The following is a 20,141-nucleotide window of genomic DNA, read 5'->3' as shown; positions in this document are numbered from 1 at the left end:
ATGCATACTGTGAATTATGAAGTGGGTGTTGATATAACATATGAAACTGTAATAAATAGATGAGGATATTACTGACTTGACTAAAGGGGGTGTTCCAGTGAAGAACAGCAGTATTAAGAGTCTTGAATCCTCCATGATACAGGTTTAATATTGGAACAATTACAAGAGACATCGTAAAACAGTAGGAATGGTGTAAACTTTTCTATGTTTATATTGTAAAATATATTCTAGTTTGTGGTACTGTATAATCTACTTGTTTAAATGCATCAGTGTTTCTCAATTACATATTTTATGCTTTATAAGAAATTATGACAGAAATAGATTAGTTTCTTCAACTCAGGTGGTTAACAGTGGCTGTTCCTTTTCCACATTCTCAGCTTCGAGGAGAGGTAGTAAGATCGATAGTTCACTCCACCATTGGAGAATGGAATCAGACGGGGTAGGATACAGCCTACCATTGCTAGTACCATGTTATTCATTTCAGTGGGTATATTTGTGCCACCAAAATTTAAAGCTTCCAATAGTATCAACTAATTCTAGGACTGTGGCTGTAGCTAAGCCTTTATGGACCATAGGTAGCTTCTTACATTGAAGCCAGAATTCTAAGAATCCCTTCCTCCTGACCTATCTAGCCACTGATGCCTCACCCGCATTCATCTTTTTTTCAACCTTTGCTAAGTGGCTGAATAAGACAGATGAATTGGATATAAGAACGAGTACATGCTGTTGTCTTCATTAAGATTATTTTGGTTTACAAGGAATGGATACCAAATTGAGATGGTCTAAGCCAAAAGGTAACTCAAAATGTTTTTAGAATAACTTGAAATACCAAAGGAAAAAAAAAAAAGCCTTAAGAAGGATAGAAACCAGAGTATCTCTGGGTGAAAGGGTCTTCAACACAAGCATTTAGTGTAATATAGTCAGTGTGTTTGCATGTCAAAGGCATGCTTCTTGCTGAGTCCGTTGCTATCTCTAAGGATTGGCTAGCTCCAGGAAGGGCAGGTTCTCCCTATTCAGAAAGAGCTTTTAAGATGTTTAAAATATGTGCGCACACACATACACACAGATGTTTAAAACACCAGCATATACAGCAAATTAAAAAAATGCAATACAGGGATGTAGAGCTTCTACATTCAAATGATAGTAGAGAGTGTAGAGTAGGCACAACTCTTTCTTCACCATTTTAGCCAGGATATGTCACTTAACAGTTTTGCTTACATCTTGTTTTCAAGAGCTGGCCACATAGCATACCTAGAGGTAAGAGTCTGGGAACTGTAGTCATGGATGAGCGGCCAATTTCCAGAAACAACTCTATGTTCTGGAAGGGGAGCAGGAATCTTGGATAGATCCCTCTGTGCTTCATTAGCCTACCAGCTATTTCTCGAAAATAGTGTTCCCTTATTGGGTATTTTATTTGGTACTCCCTTTGCCTGGAACACCTTTCTCAGACCTCTCTGCATGGCTCATTTCTGTACTTCGTTCTGTATTGCCTTCAAATACATCATGTATTCCGGGTGGCTTTTCTGACCACCCACTGTATCTTACTAGCAACTGACTCCATCTGGTGCCATAGCATAATTACTGCTTATTTTCTCTGTTCCTTCTAGAAAGTAAGCTCTGTGATTATAGAGATGACCTATTTTATGGAAATATGCTGTATCCTCATTGCTGTAACAGTGTCTGGTAAATTGTAAGAGCTAAATGTATTTAATTTAGAGTTTTAGAAATTAAGAAAATATTATTTTTGAAAAAGGAAGGAAGTATCAATTCTTTGAGTAAATATGCAAGGGTTGATATAGCCTCCAGAAGTGGGGAAGGATATTCTATTCTCAGGCTGTACAAATGGGTTCATAGAAGATGCCATTCTGGACAGTGGATATTATTTTCCATGAAAATAGTAAAATAACTGGTAATAAGTAAAATAAGTAGTAGTAAAATATTTTTAAGCAGGAAATGACATAGTTTCAATTGTGAGTGTGATTTGAATGCAAGGAGGGAGAGAGGGGAGACTAGAAGGAGGAAGACCAGGGAATTATATGGGAAAGAAAAGTAAAATGCAACGCCTAAATTTTCCAGACAGAGTACTGAGGATTTAATAATGATCCCTATCCTAAAATGGTCTCACAGTAGTCCCATTATTTTACAGATATTTTACAGATGAGAATACCAAATTTCAGAAGATAAGTAACTTACTTGAGATTATAGAGTTAATAATTGGCTCAAATAGTTTTGTGTGCCCACAATTGAATTTCTGTTTGTAGGTTATCATAGTAAACAGTGCAGTCGACCATTCTGAGGTTAAGAGGGCCTACTTCTCAGTGTCAATTGATGGTAGGTGAAAGTTGAAGTGTGAGGGAGGTAGTGGAAAGGATAGAGTGATGACTGAATGGCACTTGATGGCATTCATCAAGATACAGGGCTTAAGGGGAAGAATAGATTTACCAAGAGATGTGGGTAGTTTCAGCTGCTTTGCTTTGGGTCTTAAGTGTTGGGCAACTTATATTGGGTTAATGTATAGCAAATCATTGAAAATTTGATTTTAACTATTAATTTACAGATGAGGATTAGGCTAACAGCTTTTAATCTGCAACACTTATTTTTGTAAATTATTTTTTAAGATATTGTGATTAATATTTCTACTAAAAAAAATTTCCCAGCAATGGACACAAAAAAAGATCCCCCATTGGACCATGAATCAGTGGCTTTTGGCCTTAGCAGTATGAATACATTCACACAGTCAGCTTTACCAAGAATCATGGAGATTCTGTTGTGAGGCCAAGCACAGATTGGCTGAAGAACAGCAGACATAAATAATGATAAATGGTGGGATATCAAATTAGAGCAGGTGTCCAGCAGGGGGCCTCAAGGATTGGTACCGGGCCCAACCTTATTTAACACTCACATTAATGATCTGGAAAAGCAGGTAAAGCAGTATGTCCAGCTTGGAGAGATGCTGTAAAAAGCAGAGGGGAATGCAGTACCTGCAGACACCTTGAATTCCAAAATGCAGTTTGGTTTCAAGTGAATGGGGAGAAAACAGTTACGTAGTTTGGAGCTCTATTTAATTAGATTTTTATAGCGAGAAAGTAAGTAACAAAATATACAAAATGTCGTCATCTGGATTAATATCTTCCTTTTTTTTTTTTTTTTACGTAAACCGCAAAGAAATAATAGTATTTATTTGTAGCCCTAGTGTCAAAGGTGTCAGCTTAGTCAGGAAATGACAGGTTTCAGCTGCCATAGGCTGTGTCTTGCTGCTTGAGCACTGAGGGGATAAACACCTCCCCACACCAGTAACCCATTCAAAGAAAAATGTTGGAATCCTCTAAGAAAAGTCAGTTTTTTTGGCACATCTTTTAGCAAACTTATTTATTTGGTCAGATATGGCAACATACCTATTTAGGAGGAAAGGGAAAATTTTTGAGTCTTTTAACTTTATATTAATTTAAAAAGAGTTGCTTCTGAGTCATCTGCAAAAGTGCCTTAGAGGTTTCCAAGGGCAATTGGGGAGGGGCGATGAATTCAGAGAATTATTTTTATCTGTTTCATTATTGTAGTTCCTCTGAAGATCTTGTTAAAAAAACAGAAAACAAAAACAAAACAAAAAAACAAAACAGAGAGAGGGAGAGGACCTTCTTTTGCAGGCGATCCAGCTGTGGGCCCTGGGAGACAAAATGACTTGCCCAAGCTCCTCTGTGTGGTGACTGATAGTGATAAAATCAGAATCCGGGTCTTTTGACCACCCGGTTCTGTGCTCTTTCCACTTTATCAAAGAAGATATGATCTGCAAATAATCTTTTTGCTTCCCTATATTTTCCAGCTCCTTAATAATTTGGGGGGACCATGTGACAAAGTTGTGTTCATTTGAGCAGAAACTGTGTACTTTATTTCTGGACTGAGACCTTGAAGGCCCACAAAATAGTCTCCGGTTTCTCTCTTACACTTGCTGTAAGGAATAGCATTTTCACAGATGAGGAATTCTTTGACAGCCTGAATCCGAGAGCAGCTATGTGTAGGAGACACGTTGTTCAATCTGTGATGAATATGTATCATGAATGAAAAATAAACCTTTATTGAGCTTAGGGATTGATTTGTTAATTCTGTATTATCCAGCTTATTTTGACGAACACAATTATGAGTAACCAAAATAGTTTTTACAAAGGAAGAAGTAAAATGGCTCTTAATGATATAAAGAAAATGGTTAAACTTAAACATTGTAAAGATTTCACACAACTAAATATATGAAATCTATCTCGGTAGAGATTATTGACATCAAGAATTTCTTTAAGAAAGGACATAGTTCTGTAAAATACCAATAATTACTGACATTAAGAATCATGAGTCATAAAATAATCGAAGGCCTTTCTCAACTTATATTTTCAGTCTTACTGTAGCCAGTAGATATGCTTTCATTTATTTTATTTCCAAATAGTTCCCAATTTTACTATTTTGAAATTATTGAATAAGGTTTTGACTGTTTTCAAAATACCTTCATAATATTTTTAGTTGTGCCTAAAATATATTTTCCACTCCTTTTCCAGACTATTAACTTTTAACTTTTGTAGGCATTCTTGAAAAAGACAATCCACCCATTTCAGTTGATTTAATTTAATACATTTTTTTCCCTCTGAACCATCCCATGCTCCATTATGTCTTTTTTCTTCCTAGACTTCAACACTCCTACTCATCTTTCCTCTTTGGAGTTTATTCCACTTCTTAAACCCTTATGGTACTTCCTATTCCTGAAGAATGGGATGCAGCTGCCTGAGAACTTTCTTCTCCATCTACAGGCATATTCATTCTTTGTAGTTTACTCATGTGAACTGAGAATCAAATGAAAACCTGAGGTATTGAGGGTATTCTCCTTTTCAAATCATGTACTAAAATGTTAAGTAAGATCATTATTGACAAGGGTGTCAATTTACAGAAATGCCCAAAAATTTAAACCTCATGTTTCTTGTATTTGTGCCAACTGGTAAGAAACATTTGTATTTCAGACAGGTACCCACAGGACAGGTGCCGCCATAGATTTCTATTGTTTGGCCCTTTCAAGGTTTTAATAAAATATGAATTTCAGTGTGTTTAGATGGAGTGTTCCCTCTCCAGTTGGCATCAGCCTCCACTGGTAAATGCTACCCTTCCTGCAGCTATGTCATTCATAAGTGACACCCTGTAAGTACTTAAATTTGTGATATGTGCCTAAACACACATTACTGCATTTGTCTTTCATGATCATTGATGTCAGCTCCTTATACTTTGGTATGTTAATTTACTTTTCAAAACCTGAATACTTTAACATTACATAATTTTCTTCAATGGAAAAATGTGTGTATATGTGTTTTATAAATAGGCTATGTTTACTTAAGAATAATTCATATTTTAGGTTTCATATTTCTAGATATAAAAAAAAGATCAGCTGAAGCATCCCAATATAGAAATACCATGAAAATAAATAGAATCAAACTATTTAAGGAAAGTAATATACAGAAAAATCTTAAAATTCACAGTATTTGAATTAGTATATACCAAAATTATTTTATTTTTTGAGATTTTAGAGTTGAAAAGGAACTACTTTTTAGGTAATATGCTTATTAGAAAAACTTAGTATTTGAAGGGTTGGATTGATGAATTATTTGTATCTCTGTAATGTTCATTATAATATTTTTGAAGCATGATATGCATTGGAAAGTACACAAATCATAATCTTACAGCTCACTGAATTTTCCCCAAATCAGCATACCCACATACTCCAGGCCCAGATAAACAGAATATTACCAGAATCTTAGACATTCCTTGTGTCCCCCTTCTGTCTCTATGGTTTTTAAAATAAGATTGTTGTATTCACTTGAATTCTATAAAGCGTATATCTTAGATTTTCCTATATTTAATTATAAAGTTATAACCCTAGGTAGATATGTCTAGGAATAGTGATGGAAAGCAGTTGTTACTACCCGCATTTATCAAATCAGCTTCTTGAAATCATGGGATTTTTGTGTTAATTCAGGGGTGCCCTTGAGTAAATTTTTAGGCTAGATCCTTAGCATGGAATGTCAGTCTGAGAGCATTTATCAGTAATATATTTTAAGTTTGTGGTCAACCACACAGTAGCTCTTATTAGTAAGTCCATTTATTTTTTCCAACTATCACATGAAAGCAAATATAAAAATAGTTGGCATATGATTCCTATTTCTAGACAAAAGAATAAATGTCATGATGTTTTCAAACACCTTTAAGAAGGGAAGTCATTATTCATTCAATAGTGTTATAAAAAGACATTGCTATTTCAACACAGTTGATACTATATTTTATTTTTCTTTTTGTTATTAATGTGTTCCTTATGTTGGATTAGAATTACCAATGATTAATAATCTACAGGCCCCAATAAAATATAATGGAATTAACTACTTTAAAATTCATCATTAAACATGGACTAGGATTTTTCATTGTATATGTATGAAGCTGTTTGTTCAGGAGATACTTGGTGAAGTTAAATATCCTGCCTAAGAACATGAGGGTGTAAGTGGTAGACCTCGAGTTCAAATCCAGGTTACAACCTGGAACACTGTGCTCTAGAAATGTGAGCATCCCAAAGACAGAGAGAAGGCTGGTAGTGGAACCGTGATAGCCCCAGAGACTATAGAGGGCAGCTTGCTTTGATTGCCTGTATGTGTAGGTACAGTTGTGGTTGCCTCCTTTATTTAGTAGTAAAGCAATATATTTCTATATAATACATCACAGCATGCCACATGCTCTCAAATATCCACAAGTAGAACACCATGGATATTTTGCTGTCATATGTAAAAATCATTTAAAAATAAAAAATATATATATATATTTTTAAAGATTTTATTTATTTATTTGAGACAGAGAGAATGAGATACAGAGAGCATGAGAGGGAGGAAGGTCAGAGGGAGAAGCAGACTCCCTGCCGAGCAGGGAGCCCGATGCGGGACTCGATCCCGGGACTCCAGGATCATGACCTGAGCCAAAGGCAGTTGCTTAACCAACTGAGCCACCCAGGCGCCCTAAAAAAAATATTTTTGACCTCTATTCTACTTTATAATCTGTCAATTAGCCATAATCATTCATGCTCATAATCACAGACACATATATTTTTCTAATTGGAAATAACTGTAGAAAAAATAACACTTATGTGATAAGCAGGGAAAGTGAATCTTATAGAAGTGATATGCCCAAAGTCACATAATTACTTTAGAGTCAATTAAGACATTTACTTAACTCTCTTGACTCCTTTCAACAGCATTTTTCATTCTTCCACTTCCTAACATAAAATAATATAAATATTGATTTAGAGTTCTTTTTGGTGCAGAAAGCTCTGGTAGTTTCTTCATCATTTTCATTCTCTTAAAACCAGTTTTTAAAAGCTACTCTTAAGCAATTTTTAAATTTATTATAACTGCGTACTCAAAGATCTTGCATGCCTCCTGATATTTTGTGACCAAATATACATCAGTTTCAGGGCCTGATTTGTAATTTGACCAACTGGGGATATAATGACATGTAAATCAGTAGCATTCCTTTGTAAAATCACTGAGATATGAAAAATAAAATCTTAGTTTTGCCTACTCTTGAATAAACATTTATAGTCCTCATTTATCAATAAATAACACATTAAAATTATATCGACTATGACAAGGTATCTTGGTTATTAAAATATAGCAAGGATCGAGGTGATTTATATAATAAAATGAATAACATTGTTTTAATAAATATATATAGAACTCTGCAACAGAGAGTGAGAATGAAAGAGACAGAGAGAGCGAGGAACCATGCAGATTCTTTCGAAGGTCTAACAAAAGATTTGTAAAAACTGGGCATGTTTTAAGCTATAAAAACAAATTTTGATAAATACTAATGCATTGGTATCATACAGAACATTTATGTCACCAAAATATATTTAAGTTGGAAATATGAAACTAAATATATATAATACAGTAAAAGATAACTAAAACAACAAAGGGGTTGAAAATTAAACATGCATTTACCTTAATAATACTTCTGAATCACTAATGAACTCATGAAATAAATAAGTAGATAAAGGTGGCCCATGAAAGGATCAAAGATAAGAATGTTTATATGCCAAGGAACAATTTTTAATTGAATTTTACTACTGAAACCCAAATTTAAAAATAAAGTAGTATGCAAAGATGCTGATAGGGAAGTTTTTGTTCTCACGTGCTTCCATTAGAAAAAAATAACCCCTGAAAGTAATTAGTTAGGATCCAACTCAAGAAGTTAAGAAAGGACAAAGGAGAGTAGAAGGGAAAAATAATGAAATAAGCGTTATAATAGGTAAATTCTTTAATGAAATATTAATTTTATAAACAAGTAGAAATTCAGTTTATGGCACTCTTTTATCATTTAAATTAACATCTATTTTGTTCAATTTTATTTTATTATGTTAGTCACCATTCATTACATCATTAGTTTTTTTTTTTTTTTTAAAGATTTTATTTATTTGAGAGAGAATGAGAGACAGAGAGCATGAGAGGGAGGAGGGTCAGAGGGAGAAGCAGACTCCCTGCCGAGCAAGGAGCCCGACGCGGGACTCGATCCCGGGACTCCAGGATCATGACCTGAGCCAAAGGCAGTCGCTTAACCAACTGAGCCACCCAGGCGCCCTCATTAGTTTTTGATGTAGTGTTCCATGATTCATTGTTTGCATATAACACCCAGTGCTCCATTCAATACATGCCCTCCTTAATATCCATGACCGGGCTACCCATCCCCCCACCCCCTCCCCTCTAAAACCTTCAGTTTGTTTTTCAGAGTCCATTGTCTCTCATGGTTCATCTCCCCCTCTGATTCCGCCCCTCATTTTTCCCTTCCTACTATCTTCTGTTTTTTTTTTTTTTTTTTTTTTTTTTAACATATAATGTATTATTTGTTTCAGAGGTAGCGGTCTGTGATTTGTCAGTCTTACACAATTCACAGCGCTCACCATAGCACATACCCTCCCCAATGTCTATCACCCAGCCACCCCATCCATCCCACCCCCCCACCACTCCAGCAATCCTCAGTTTGTTTTCTGAGATTAAGAATTATTTCTTGTCCAAAGATTATATTTGCTGTTTAAAAAAGACTATTTAGACTTCCTTGTCTATTTATATTCAGCAATTCAGGTTAAAAAATATACCAGGTGTGAGGAGTGTGTGTATGTGTGTGTATGTATGTGTGTGCAAGTACACACAAATGCATGTGAGTGGTGTTGATATGTGTTTGTATATATGTGTATGTATATATATTGCATTTATAGTAATATAATGTCACGTGGTTGAAAGATAAAAAGATGATTGTTGTAAAAAAAAATGCATGGGAAGTGCATAGAACAGTGCTCAATAATGTAATCACTGATAAAAACAGCAAAAAAGACCATATAATAATAATTCTGCGTATTCATCTCAACTTGATACTCTCTGGCTCTAAGTTGCATGTATATATTTATGTACCTATGTATTCTCTCATCTGGTGCAATGTATATGGTAATTATAAATGTCATTGATACTTAAACAACCAGTGTTTTTAAATGGAGAAAATACATTGAGCTTTTAAAAAGTTTGTATTTGAGTTTTTGATGATAAAGCTTTCTACAGTTACTTGCAAATAATTGCTTATATTCCAGATTGTTTTTTTTTTTTTTTAAGATTTTATTTATTTATTTGACAGAGAGAGAAATAGCGAGAGCAGGAACACAAGCAGGGGGAGTGGGAGAGCGAGAAGCAGGCTTCCTGCCGAGCAGGGAGCCCGATGTGGGACTCGATCCCAGGACCCTGGGACCATGACCTGAGCCGAAGGCAGACGCTTAACGACTGAGCCACCCAGGTGCCCTCCAGATTGTTTTTAATACTCATTTGTCCCCAAACAAAGCATGACATAATGTGCTGTTTTGCATTTTTATGACACTTTGTTTTTTCTCAATGATTTTTTAGCAAGTTAAAAACTGAGAATTACTTATTTCAATTACATATTGCTGTATTACTCATCACCTCCAAACTTAGTGGCTTAAAAAATGAGTATTTCTCACAATTCTTTGTGTTTATTTGCAGCTTTTTTATTCCATGTAATTTCAGCTGGGGTCATTCATGTCACTGCTCCCTGAAACCATCAGCAGATATTTTTCCATCTTGACTTATTCTTTCTTACTATGGCTTGTCCTCAGTAGGGCCATCCACAGGGTGTGACTACCAGAAGGCATGGTTCATTAGAGACCACCAATACATTTCTTTACTACACTTATTAAAAATAAAAGTCATAAGAATTTTTTTTTTTTTTTGGTATAATGAAATTTCTAAGTAATGCCAAAATGCTATAAATGCACCAAACCATCTTTGGTGATGGTTTCAGGGAGCTCTGAGTGGAAGAGAGGAAGTAGTACAGGATAACCACCATGTTATTTACTGGATGCTGGTGACAACGACTGACGTTAACTGAGAAAGGAAACCTAGAAGGAGATGCAATTTGTTACAGTGTGGGGAATAGTATTTCAGCTTGGGACCATGCTAATCTGGGGCTATTTGTTTGTCTTGTTAGATAATATGCACAGCAGAGAGCATAATGCTCATAAGAAAAATAGAATACAGACCTAAACTTGTCTAAAACAGATAAACCAAATTAAAAGTTGATAGTGGGAAGATATTACTCAAATAGAGTCCATGGAGTGAGAACAATGGATAAGATGGAGCCCTGGGGAATGCCACTGTGGATTTAAGGAGTTCATGTAGAAGATTTTAGGGATAAAGAGATCCAGGGGAAAGTATATTCAAGGCAGCACAGATGGTTAAATATATTAATGATCAATCATGTCCCAAACAGCAGGAACATTTATTAAATAAGATCTAAAAAGCAAAGAATGGCGACTAGGAATAATCCAGATTAAGGTCTTGGTAGACAAGTAAGATATAAAAACATGGTGAAATTTATATATAATGTTGGTCTTGATGGGCTCAGTAAGTAAACAAATGAGATCTTTAAAAATGCAAATGGTCTATGATCCAGCAATTGCACAACTGGGTATTTACCCCAAAGATACAAATGTAGGGATCCAAAGGGATACATGCACCCTGATGTTTGTATCAGCAATGTCCATAATAGCCAAACTGTGGAAAGAGCCAAGATGTCCATCGACAGATGAATGGATAAAGAAGATGTGGTATATATATACAATGGAATATTATGCAGCCATCAAAAGGAATGAGATCTTGCCATTTGCAACGACGTGTATGGAACTGGAGGGTGTTATGCTGAGCGAAATAAGTCAATCGGAGAAAGACATGTATCGTATGACCTCACTGACACGAGGAATTCTTAATCTCAGGAAAACAAATTGAGGATTGCTGGAGTTGATGGGGGTGGGAGGGATGGGCTGGCTGGGTGATAGACACTGGGGAGGGTATGTGCTATGGTGAGCGCTGTGAATTGTGCAAGACTGTTGAATCACAGATCCGTATCTCTGAAACAAATAATGCAATATATGTTAAGAAAAAAAAAAGGTAGTAGGAGGGGAAGAATGAAGGGGGGGAAATCGGAGGAGGAGACGAACCATGAGAGACGACAGACTCTGAAAATCAAACTGAGGGTACTAGAGGGGAGCGGGGTGGGAGGGAGGATGGGTTAGCCTGGTGATGGGTGTTGAAGAGGGCACATTCTGCATGGAGCACTGGGTGTTGTGCACAAACAATGAATCATGAAACACTACATCAAAAACTAATGATGTAATGTATGATGATTAACATAACAATAAAAATTAAAAACAAAACAAAACAAAAAAATGCAAATGGTCTTTGTTATGGGAGTTAGAGCATGAAAGATGTAGGAGATTATATTAAGAGTAAGATCCTGGATTTTAAGATTTATGATATAGAACAACTTCAAGGACTGACAAGGTATGTTATTTGGATTTTGGAATGGGTGAGTAGACATGAAGTTTTTTTTGAATTTAATAAAATTAGGGCGCCTGGGTGGCTCAGTTGGTTGAGTGACTGCCTTCGGCTCAGGTCATGATCCTGGAGTCCTGGGATCGAGTCCCGCATCGGGCTCCCGGCTCGGCGGGGAGCCTGCTTCTCCCTCTGACCCTATCCCCTCTCATGCTGTTTTTTTCTCTCTCTCTCTCAAATAAATAAATAAAATCTTTAAAAAAAATTAATCTTTAGATCTCTTAAGTGTTAAATAGGTCATCTACAGTAATTCTGAAGTCACCCAGGATGATTACAGAACCTAAGAAAGCAAAGCACTGTAACCCAGGAGCCCCACATTTCAGTGATTGTTAGGTAATACAAAGAGCTCAGTAGATGAAAATAATGAATAGATGAACAGATAAATAAGGACAGGGTAGAGGTGTATGAAGCATCAGGTAGAGTCCTCCAAGGCAGGAGGATGCAGGAGCACTCTATGATGAGACTGAGTGTGGGATGTATAATGAAGTGTTGGTGTGATCACTGGGAAGGGGAGAGGAAACATGGGACCCTCTGAGGTGTGGGAGGAGCTAGCACCTCAGGCCTCAGGCAGTGAAATGAATAGTTTTTACTGTGGGTTTGAGGAGTGATGAAACCATCTGACCTTCATTTTCTAGAAGAATCCCTAGTGTCAATTAGGAGTTTAGACATGGTCATATTAGAAACAACTGGGTCTGGTCTTACAGAACCATTTAATGCCAATCAGCATTCATAATGCCTGTCTTAAGCAATCAGCAATCAGTCACAAAATGGCAATAACTTAATGATTTGATAGTTTTAGATTTCCTCCAAAGAAATCATAATAAATGATTGTAGTTGTTAAATGGTTTGAATAAACTCAGATGGTTTGAAAAGTAAAAAAAAAAAAAAAAGACAATTGAAATATATGTATCTTGGTTTTAAGACTGAAATTAATAAATTTTGACCTGGGAAATATAAACTTTCCTCTTTGTTCTGCTGGTAGAAGCATTTCCTTTTTAAATAATACGTTTTGTTAATTCAGTGAGTTGATAAAAATATATAAGGGAGGGTATATGGAGCCTACAATTCTTTGATCAAGAGACTTCCTGTTTTGGTGGCTTAAGTATCACTAAACTTTCCCTTGATTTTCATATGGTTTACTTCTTACATTATTTTAAAAATTGTGATATAATTGACATATAACATATTAATTTCAGGTATACAACATAATGACTCAATATTTGTATATACCGTGAAATCACTAAAAGAAGTCTGGTTAACATCCATCATTATAATTTTTTTTCTTGTGATGAGAACTTTTAAAATCTACTCTCTTAGCAACTTTCAAATATACAGTACAATATTGTTAACTATAGTCACCATGCTGTGCATTACATCCCCATGACTTACTTACTTTATAACTAGAAGTTTGACCTTTTGTTCACCTTCACCCATTTCCACCTCTAGCAGCCACCAACCTGTTTTCTGTATCTTTGTGTTTGTTTTTTGTTTTTTTAGATTCCACATGTAAGTGAGATCATATGGTATCTGTCTTTATCTGACTTATTGCACTTAGCATAATGCTCTCAAGATCCATCCATATTGTCACAAATGACAAGATTTCCTTTTTTTATGGCTGAATATAAAATGCTATTGTATATGTGGAGATACATATATATTTTATGTGTATATATATATATATATATATTTATATATACACACCCCCACCCACATCTTTATCCATTCATCCATCAGTGGACACAGGTTGCTTTCATATCTTGACTATTGTAAATAATGCTGTAATGTATTTCTTCTCTATTTGTCTATCAATCTATCTGCAGTGTATGTATTTCTTATGTTCACCTCATGGCCTAACAGCAATGAACTGGAGTAAAGTAATTTAGAATGACTGAGAAATTAGTAAGTCTTGAAAAAACTTGTTCATTTAAATTCATTCCATTGTATGCTTTTCATTATATATTATTTACATATATAATTATGTTAATAGACAAAAGATTAGGTTTAACATATATCCATAAGTCTTCACATGAGAGAAAATTGACAAACTGCAAGCAGTTTGTCACTACTCACTAATCAGTAGTCTGAGGTGCTTTATATTAGGCACACATAACACACATTTTTAACCAATTTTCAAAGTATTTAAAAAATTTCTGATGATGTGTTCCCCATCCTCATGGGAACACAGGAACAAATAGAAAGATGATGAATAGGTATTGTAGAGCTCTGTTGTCCTATCCAATAGCCATGAGTCGTGTAGATATTGAGCATTTGAAATGTGGTTAGACTGAATGGGAATATGTTAACAGTATAAGATTAACACTAGATTTTGAAGACTTAATATGAAAAAAAAAACTGTAAAATATCTAAATAATTTTAAAAATACTGATTACATGTTGAAATTATTAAGATATTTGACATATTTCATTAGATGAAATTTATTAAAATGTTAGCAACTTTGTTTCTTTTTTTAATGCAACTACTAGTTAATTTAAAATTACATATGTGGCTCATATTACATGATTATTTGACAGTGCTACTAGGGAGGGTGAACCAAAGCCAAATATGTTAAATGGATAGTGTTCTTCCCTTTGATAGGAATATCTTGTGCATACAGTTGTTCTGAGTGAAGTCTCAAGAATCTCTTATATACTGTCACACGATACCAGTTTTCCCCCATAATATCACATGTAATTTTACATATCATCATACAATATCCTAGATAACCCTCAGTTATGAGGGCTTACTCACCTTTTCTTTTCTTTATTTTTTTCTTTATTTTATTTTATTTTATTTTTTAAGATTTTTTTTAAATTTTTTTATTTATTTGAGACAGAGAGAATGAGAGACAGCATGAGAGGGAGGAGGGTCAGAGGGAGAAGCAGACTCCCTGCTGAGCAGGGAGCCCGATGCGGGACTCGATCCCGGGACTCCAGGATCATGACCTGAGCCGAAGGCAGTCGCTTAACCAACTGAGCCACCTAGGCGCCCTTACTCACCTTTTCTGCCTTCTGTCTGAATGCTTCATACTGAATGGAATTCTTGGCACTATTACCCAAGAGCTTAAATAGGAAGAGGTATCTCAAATTTCCATACTTATCCTGCTATGGGGCTAACAGTAATTGCTGCCCAGGTAGCCGAGGTAGTAACGGAATGCCTTACTGGAGTCTAATATTTACTATGACATTTGAACAGGAGGTGCCGGCGTGGCTGCGGTAATATTTGAAGAATCCAGACCCATTTATTCCTGGAGATAAACTGCCACGGGGATGTTTACTTCACAGAGACCTTGCGCTTATTCTCACTCCCCGATCTCTGGATTCATCTAGTCATATCTTTTAAGTTTTAGGGTAGATAGTTGGGAACCATATGCAAAAAATATAAAAGTTGCGTGAAGAACTGGCAAATGTAAAAAGGAAGTGGCAACTTTTATTTTTACAATTTTCCATTAAAGACAAGGGTTGTTAAATGGATTTTTGCTTTACAATTTTTCTTTTATTTTGAGATAAAACTCTGGAAAAAAAGAAAACTGGGATATAACTACTCAATAAGTGAATGATTCTATAGAAAAATCTGAGTGATCTTCCTAGATACTGAATGCTTTCTTCTCAATCTACACTGAATAATTGAAGCATAAGCAGAACTGGCTTTTGATAGGATGCCATGTTGGGACAAATGGCTCCAATTAATAAAGTGAATTACCACACTTAAGATATCACATATCTTCACATATCAGAGAATCTCAGCTTTATCAAACAAATCAGAAATAAGGGGAGGAGGAAGAAGTAACCATAGGAACAATTTTTTTTTTTTTGCAGTAACAACTACAAAAGCAATAAACAGTAAATAGGATAAAATAGTAAGATTATTTAGTAAAATTATAAATATTTCTAGTGTATTAAACTTACAAATTGCTGTCTGTATAGAATTACTAGGGTTTAGTAAAAGAATCCTATTTTCAAAGTAATAAAAACCTTGCTCAAATAAAAAAGGAAATGAAATCCTAACTGACCTCTCTAAGGACATGACTAGTTTGGTATAGATAGATCCATAGGCTTCGATCCTGCAAAGTGGTGAGAGCAGGTGTTGTTTGATAAGAGCTATCAGACTTCCTTTCCAGTACTATTTTTTTTGGGGGGGAGAGCCTCCATTCTTCATTCTTAGGGAATAGAGTCTTTCTGTTGCCTCCTGGATATCCATGACGCTGTGGTGCCATTGTGTAGTAGCTGTGAATATTCGTGGACAAAAGGGTAAACCAAAAATATGTATATAGAATTCCCAACTGCTGAGCTGGCAAGAAATACAGTGCTAGTTTGTGCCCTCTGTTCTCTGGACTCTTGACAAGAATCTTGTACTTGGTAGGGCCAGATAACAGGTTAGGTATCAGGTCAGTTGTTTCTTTGGTTACAAGATGCCCCTCTGCAGATCTGGTCACTGCCTTCAATGTTGTGGCATTTCTAGAGACCTCTAAGAGGGCCTACGGAGTAGTCTGTTTCACTTACTACAGACTGTATGGTCACATGTATTCCTCCTCCCCCAGGTCTTCGCAAGTGGGAGTGCAGCTCTCTGAATCTCTGCCTTTCCCTCTTCTACCTGCTCCCCATGCTCAGAAAAAACTCAAACATGGCCTCTCCTGCTGCCTTGTATTTAGGATTATCATTTGTGGAGATGGAGGGCAGTCTGGTCCACTAAGACTTAAAAAATAAAAAAAGGCAAATATAGTGTCTTTGTTCTGAGATACAGGATGTTCATACCAGTAATTTCTTTCTCAATTCTCTCTGTTCTATATGTTCTTAACTATTCCGGTCTCAAAATGAAATTCTCTTTCCTGTATTCTGTCCATACTACTGTGTCAGGTTACTTAATATGTACCTCATAGAAGACATACCTAGTAAGTCCTGGATACTGTGGTAAGGGCTTCACAGGCAGTACCTACTTACCCTTCTTAATACCTGTGAGTATTCAATATTATTATCCTAAGCTCATGGATGAGGTAATAGTGACCCCCAAATTGAAAGGACTTGGCTAACCTCAGTGTGCTGTGGAGCTGAGGTTTCAGAGCAGGAATTTCACAATCCATAGCCTTTTCTCAGGATGGTAGATTTCCCTTTTACTCAGGCTTACTTAGCTTCATTATTATTACACGAAATAGATATTTTTCTCAAGCAAAGGCACATTGCACAACTAGAATTTCAGGGTATGCGCCTTTGAGGATTAAGTGTTGACCTGCTCACTCTGCCTTCCATATGACTTTCCCTGCCTTTTCTCAATTCTCTCATGTGGGAATGGGTGAATAAGATTCTGAATTCTTTTCCTCTCTCTTAAAATAGAGATTATACAAGAGAACAGTGAAATTTCAGTGAAGTGAATGCAGTGTATATTAGTGCAGAGAATTTCCAGATGACTGATAAGTCCTCAGTATCTCAGTGTGCTTTATGCATTAAAAACAAATCTTTCACACATTTGAACTCTTGGAGGTGTCAGATAGCTGCTTATGGCTCTCTCCCAATATTTGTAATGCACCAGTTTCCCACAGCAAAAAAATACCTCACTCATTTTATATTTTGTGAATTTAAGAACATTTAGCATTTCAATTAGCCTATTATATTTTATGTTCTCTTCAGACTTACTGAGACATAGCATTCAGAGTCTTGGGAAGACATTTCTTGAATTACATAACTATGTAGGTCTGACATATTAAGCATTAGGGGATATTCTCAAAGGAGTTTTCTGAGTGCTAGTGTTGAAGGGTTTGCAAGATGTGGTGCGCTTTTCAAAGTTCAATAAGCATGCCTGATAATTGTGGAAGCTTATGCATCAAATAAATGAGACTCTCAGCAATAGCTATAAAAATACTGCAAAGTTAAATCTAGAAAATAGGAGAGTGAATGTGGAATAATCATTTAAGTTATCTTATTGTCTCCACAATCATCTTAGTTTTTCATTAATTGTAATATGCATGAATCATGTAGTATTTCAGCTCACTTATATAGTTTTGTGCTGTATATATTATATGGTACTTGGAAGTCATTTAGGTTATGACATTATCAAAACAAGATATTCAGTTTTGAATTATGGGATGAATTCAAATGAAGTAAGCACCTTTCAGCACCTTAAACATTCAAATGAGATGCTTTCCTGAGTCATTTTGCTGGGTCATAACCAGGCTGCCCTTTTACATTGCTGCCAAACAAGTACACAATAATAAATATATTCAAAGGTCTCAAGCAACTGTAGGATTTATGTAACAATGCACATACATTTGAATTTTAAATGTATTACCAATTGTTTATATCCCTGTTGCTCTTATCAGGGCAGAGCCTATCTTTTCCAGACACAGGTTAAAAGTTAAATTTTAATCAGTGTGGCAAAAATAATAGTTTTAAAAGTATATTTCACCTATGAGTGGAACGATGTGATAATTGTCTTTCTCTGCTTGACTTATTTCACGTAGCATAATCCCCTCCAGTTCCATCCATGTTGATGCAAATGGTAGGTATTCATCCTTTCTGATGGCTGAATAATATGCCATTGTATATATGAACCACATCTTCTTTATCCTTTCATCTGTTGAAGGACATCTTGGCTCTTTCCAATGAGTCGTTTAACACTACATCAAAAACTAATGATGTACTATATGTTGGCTAACTGAACATAATAAAAATAAATAAAAGTATATTTCACCCAAAATGTTGTAAATTCCTTTGAAAATTTGTACTGTTTCAGTTGGGTTTAAGAAAAGTAATATTTACCGATCCTGTCTCTAGGCCTGGCTCATTTTTATCCCTGTAACTACTTTCTCAACCCCATAACTACTCCTGGAATGCATGTTTATCACCATCATGGTACAGGTGAGGACTACAGCTCAGAAAAAAACGATTAACCCAGGTGTGCACAACCTGGAAAAAAAGGAGTCCACTTCAAGTCCTCTTGGAGTGAAGTAGAATAAAAAACAAGAGGAAGTCACCTTAGTATTTAAATATAGATCTCTACTACTGCTTTCCACTAGAATCATTTGATGAATGGCAGGAGAAAAGAGTTATTACTTTAAAACCCAAAGCTTTTATGGAGGTGAGAGACACGCACTGCTGTCTTCATGGTTCTACTAAAAAGTTTTTGTTTTTTCCAACGTTCTGTTTCATCTAAAAGAGAATTAAGATAGCAGTTTTGAAAATAACTCAGGTGAATAGTTTCATATGTAATTTCCCAAGTCTGTAATTCTCAAATCTGTAATTATCTCTTTTTGATCATGGACAGTGCTTTTAACAGTAGGAAAGTGAACAGACAGGTCTAAACTTTGTATCACTGTTGAGGAGGGAATGTGAGAATAGGACTTTGTAGTAGGATGTTAGAAAGCAATCTGAAGTTTCTGGGAAGAGAAGGATAATAATCAAAGGGCATGCATCAGAAACTGCTTGCTGCATACCCAGTCTCCATTTCCCCTTCGTCTTTAGTAGAAGAAGCATGAGCTCAGCTAAAAGATTGCATTTGCCAGCATCGGTCTGGCTGTGGTCCTGAGACTAACTTCACGCTAATGAGAGGTAAGCAGAAGAGTATGAGATTTGAGAGTTGTTACAAAGGAGTTGATTTAGCTGGGAGAGCTATACCTTTTTATTTTTTATTTATTTTTTTTGCTCTTGTCCTTCCCCCTTATTCAATATGCCCAGAATGTGGAGGTCATGGCTGGTCTTTTTATTAATTTCTTAGGGAAAATGTGGCCTTGAGTATTAAAGCCAAATGCTGAGAATAATGGACTGTGAGGATAGAAGTCCTGAGTCCCTAATCATTTTGCAGTCTCCATCCTAGAGTGGGACTGTTTATCCTAGATCTTTCTTTTACAAGAGAGGTGATTCCGGTTCTGCTACAAGTAGCAAGTGGATTCCTATCAGAGAAAGGAAAATAAGAGACCTCTTCAAAAACAATTTCTTATGCCTTGTCTTTTTGTGAAAGCCAATCCTGATTTGGAGGGTTTAACAAAATAAATCTAACTTTTTTGCTAAAGAGTACATAACTAGAAAAATCAAAAGTTTGGAATTGTCATTAAAGTATCATCACATTAACATTAAGCCCCAAAATACTATTTTTTTTTTTTAAAGATTTTATTTATTTATTTGACAGAGACAGAGATAGCGAGAGCAGGAACACAAGCAGTGGGAGTGGGAGAGGGAGAAGCAGGCTTCCCATGGAGCA

Source organism: Mirounga angustirostris, unplaced genomic scaffold, assembly GCF_029215605.1.
Source record: "Mirounga angustirostris isolate CCGP_5_RB_7025 unplaced genomic scaffold, mMirAng1.0.hap1 SCAF_2, whole genome shotgun sequence".
In the NCBI taxonomy this organism is placed as follows: Eukaryota; Metazoa; Chordata; class Mammalia; order Carnivora; family Phocidae; genus Mirounga; species Mirounga angustirostris.
Note: the sequence above shows the minus strand (reverse complement) of the source record.